Source organism: Lepus europaeus, unplaced genomic scaffold (assembly GCF_033115175.1).
Source record: "Lepus europaeus isolate LE1 unplaced genomic scaffold, mLepTim1.pri SCAFFOLD_3_1, whole genome shotgun sequence".
In the NCBI taxonomy this organism is placed as follows: domain Eukaryota; kingdom Metazoa; phylum Chordata; class Mammalia; order Lagomorpha; family Leporidae; genus Lepus; species Lepus europaeus.
The window spans coordinates 4,452,276-4,457,088 of record NW_026909276.1 but is presented as its reverse complement, the minus strand read 5'-3'; the positions used below and the strand labels follow the sequence as shown (position 1 = coordinate 4,457,088).

Genomic DNA, 4,813 nt, shown 5'->3' with positions numbered 1-4,813 from the left:
GTAGATTCCCGACAATATTTTATAGATTTCTAATTTCTTCTTCTTTTCTTTGGTTTGCCTCTTTCCTGTTCTGTCTTCTAAGTCTGATATTCTCCCTTCTGCTTTGTCCATTCTGTTTATAAGGCTCTCTAATGTGTTTGTCATTTGATCTATTGAATTCTTCATTTCATTGTGGTTTTTTATCACTATCACAGTTTCTTGTTCTACTAGTTGTTTCATTTCATTTTGATTCCTCCTTAATATTTCATTTTCACGAGAGAGATTTTCTATCTTGTCTATTAAGGATTTCTGTAGTTCAAGAATTTGTTTTTGAGAACTTCTTAATGTTCTTATCAATTTTTTGAGATCCACTTCTTGCATTTCTTCTATCTCATCATCTTCATAATCTTGAATTGGGGTGTCTTTTTCATTTGGGGATGTCATCCTGTCTTCCTTGTTCTTGTTAGCTTGGTTTTTGCATTTGTTGTTTGGCATGTTGGAGATATTTGGTTTCTTCACTGTGGTGTTTTTTTCTTGTTACACTACGGCTCTATATTAAGTGGACTGTCTGCTTTTGGTGGAGCCTTAGAGGCTTGAGATGAGTGTGGACTGAGAGCTGTGTTTGGTTCCTAAGGGTTGAGGGTGTGTCAAAGATGACACTCCCAGGTTAGGTGTGGTAAATCTCTCTTTCTTTCTTTCTTTTTTTGATTCAAAAGGGAAGTAATTCCGCACAGCTGAACGTAATTGGAGGTAGTTAGCAGGCAAATGATACACCCACAGGAGCCAGAGATTGGAAACTCTTTCCCAAGGACCACACAGGGAATCTCTGCTGCCCTCAGTGTGGGCTCCAATTCTCCTACAGTCTCCCACTGGGTTGCCAAGTTATATCCTAATCTCCTGTTATTTTACCCCTCCCCCCAGAGTCAGTTTTTTCTTCTAGGCTCAGGGCCGGTGCAGACCTGAGGTCTCCCAGCTTATGACGTATGTCAAAATGGCGCCTGCTCTTTGTCTTGCTCGCCTTTGAGGAGTGAGCGGAGAGAAAGCAACTCGTGTCCGTATTGGTCACTTTTTTTTTTCCTCTCTCTCTTCTAGTTAGCCTGGTGAACTTTTCCCCACAGAGTTCCAAGCCTCGTTCCCTCTAGTCTCCTCTTTCTGCTTTCCCGCTGATGTCTCGAGCTATTGAGGTTTGGCTCACCTCGCGTTCCAGCGCTGGTGTGTTGAGTCTGCCGCTGGTGTCCTGAACTTGGGCTCCCACGCTCTCCACGCAGGTCCACTGTGAATCACTAGTTCCAGAATTGTTTCCTCTGCTGTTTCTTCCCCTACTCTTCCTTGACCCTGCAGTATCTCCACTTTTATTAACCTGTCTCTCCCCCGGACTAATAGTGTGCTCCCTGCCTATTCCGCCATCTTGCCGCTCTCCTTTCTTGTCATCTTTTACAGGCATTCAAAAAAATCAAAGTTCCAAAGAATTTGAACTTTGATATTTCCAGTTGGGTTCCTGGAAATGTCAAAGGATATATGTCTCTCATCTTGGAGAGACACCAGCTAATTAATCAGGCTATTTGGGTTACATTACAGATACTGTTAAAATGTGAAGTCGTGCTCAATTTAAGTTTTGATAATATAAAATAAAATGCCACTGATACAAATGTCTGAAAGTTAAAAAGTCTAATGATCATGTGTTACTAGACAATCTTGTGTTACTCTTAATGAGAAAGGCCCAGAGGCCAAAAAGAATTAAATGTTTTGTAAAATCCTACAGGTGCTTTTGAAAATACTGTGTGAAGTATGCAAATGCCTCTTGTTGGTTAATGAGTTTATCATTTTAAACATAGCTATTTAAAGTCTTTACTCATCCCCAGTTTTGTATATCAGATTTGCTGCTCTAAACTAAAATATTGTTGGTTCTGTGTTTAGCTGCCCTCCTATAGGTTCTGATGGACTTTTTCCAGCCACTTCTACTGAATTCAGTAGTTTTGAATTGTTCTGTAAACAGATGAAGTCAATAATGCACTACAGGTTCCAACTGGAAGAAAGTATAGTTAATCAAGTTTTCAAGAACAGAAAGTAATTTTAATTGGTTGGTAATAAAAAAAAGCTAAAGATTTTAGGAAACTATTACTAAAACTGCTTTATTGTTCTATCTTGTATGTTGTGTTATGTGTGTATTCATATTGTATGTCTACATGGGAAAATTTACTTTGAGCTCTGTCTTAATTGGTTTATCAAGGAAGGATTGCTCATAAATTTAATAGCTAAAATTAATTGAAGATACATTTGATTCATCTGACCTGAATCTCTTTGTCAGATGCTTTAAATTTGTTGATAGAAAGGAACTAAAAAATGTTTTATGTTTCTGTTTGTTGTTTAAACAAGCCACATCATGTTAGATATTTAAGATATATTTAAATACATGTATTCTTAAAATTTATAGAAGGCATTGGACCTACAGTAAATATTTTATAGGCTATTATTTAATGGTTAAAACCACTTGTTAATATTCCGTTTGACATTGTCAGTGGGCATTCAGGCAAGCCTGACTTGCTCCCACATTTCTCTATTCTCTTTAAGATGGGACACTGACTCTGTCCTGAGGGATTCCTCAGGATGTAGTTTGATTTTTAGATCTTATGAAAGGAGTGACTAACATGTTCTGTGTAACAGCATAGCCAAAATGAGAGCTTAAATCATAATTTCATGGCTGGACTTACTTCACCATGGGATCCCAAATTCCCTTGGGCTAGATGGTGAAAGTGGCATCTTAAGTTTAAAAGTGACTGTATTTGATTGCATTAAGTTTTAAGTTGGTCATGTAGGAGGCACTAATTGTTAAAGTGATCATATCAATAGAATTAATATAATTAAAGAGGAGTAAATGCTTTAACATGGGAAGCAGTCCATACAGCACACTCATAGAATGGCAATTGCTCTAAGTAAAGCTCAGTGACCTCAGAGTCATCCCTAAAGGCATTCTGATCTGGCTAAAAAGCCCACAAGAGCATTTCAGGCATGGAAAGTCAGGACACTTGTGCGAAAAGGTGTGTACCTACAGGGAGAGTCTCCCTGGGTGAGACTCCTGTGGAAAGAAGTGGTCATCAAAGAAGGATGTACTCTCTTCAAAGGGAGAACTTTCACTTTGCTTACGTCCTTCTCTAAATATTGACTGAGTTTGTGGATTCAGAAGGCTTCCATAGCCTAGAGAGCTCATGTCAAGAGCCTTGGGTGATCACTGACATCACACAAAAGAGTGTGAATTGTTAAATTAACCATAGGAGTCACTGTGCACTAACTTCCCATGCAGGACCTCAAGACTATGCTTAAAAAAACAGAGGGGAGAGTATGATACCCCCACTATTAGTGTATTAACTTTGCTCCTTTCACCATAAAGTTCTTATAGGTCTCACCCCCTGGAGAGCCACCAGCATTGAAACACTGGAGACCTCTCACAGGTGCAACACAATTGCCTCTGGTTTGATGGAGGGACCCAACCACCCAACAATGGAAGGGGCCTGATCCCCTCATAATGATGGGCAAAGGTTTTGCTTGTGTTTTCCAGAGATCACTCTGCAGCCTGTGTGGATAGCAGCCTGAAATGCCAAACCCTGGACCCAGTCTCTGAAAGCTCACCCTCTGACAAGCCAACTTCAGCGCCTTTCCCTGAACAAGCCATTCACAGAAAGATCCTCTTCAGATCAGCTACAGCTTAAATGGAAGGGACCTTACCAGGTGCTACTGAACATGACTACCTCAGTAAAATTAGGATTAAATGTCTACCTCTCAAGTCCGAACAGGTGTACTCAAAAGACATGCCTGATTATTCCTGTAAGCCAGAGATCTTAAGCAAAAAGAAAAGTAAAGCCTTTGCTTTCCTCACATCAAGAGTGCTGCACCTGAAGGCAGGCATGGTGTACCTGCCTCTTTTGATTCTCTGTTATTAATAATAAAACTCCTAATGTGTTCTTCTATTATAATTCTCTATACTCAAGCTAAATGGGTTTATAATGTATCACCACCCACTATCTGGGAGTCTGTAGGATGTGGTCTTTTCATCTTAAAGGGGCACTCCACTTACAATTGGTCATGTTCCAGTTTTGCTCATACTAATTAACAAACTTACATGTTCCAGAACTCAACAACTTCTGGGAGTAACTGACCATGCAGGGGACACAGACATTGGTAGTGACCAAGATTGCTCCAGCTCACAAAGAGAATTTGTTAAATGAGATAGGCAGAGACTTCCAGACCCAGGACAGGCAGGGCCTGCACTACATCCCTCATAAACAGGAAGCAGCTATAGAAGATGTGATGATTCTACACCCTTCAACATCCCTAGGATTAAGGGAATGGAGTCTCTGAAGGGGGAATGATGCAGGCAGTCATACATCATTAGACTTGAGAGCTGAAAGGCTATGACTTCATCACACTTTCCCCATGCCCCCTGCATGATCTCATGCCCCTGCTTTCCCATATCTGTGCACCCGCCTGCCAATTACAAAGGCCTGAAACATGGTGGGCCTGATCTTTTTCCCTTTGCCCTTCTTTTCCTCCCTGCCCTTAATTCCCATGGTAGGCATTCTTCAATTTAATTTAAAGCTTATTATGGGTTGCAGCTTGTTGCCGTGCCACGCTAAGCAGAGTCACACTTGCCCTAAAACAAAGGGAGGAGATGTGGGTGATCCTGTGAGACTTTCTGCCTAGCCCATGTGGCTAGCCTGACTGATGGTGGGAGGTGGGAGCCTCAGGCACATTTCCTCCCACCCCCACCTTCTGCCAATTAGGTAAACTGTTGCTGGGAGTGGTCCAGGCCCACCTTGAAAGCTACCCTAACTATAAG

The 4,813-nt window shown here is 41.0% G+C and overlaps 1 long non-coding RNA gene across 1 annotated transcript; it reads left to right on the top strand.

Moving 5' to 3' along the window:
* The first annotated feature begins 1,834 nt into the window (after positions 1-1,834).
* Positions 1,835-3,944, top strand: LOC133755067 (uncharacterized). The gene is made up of 2 exons (XR_009865360.1): positions 1,835-3,428; positions 3,536-3,944. It is a non-coding gene; the product is annotated as an uncharacterized LOC133755067 (long non-coding RNA).
* Positions 3,945-4,813: the final 869 nt, after the last annotated feature.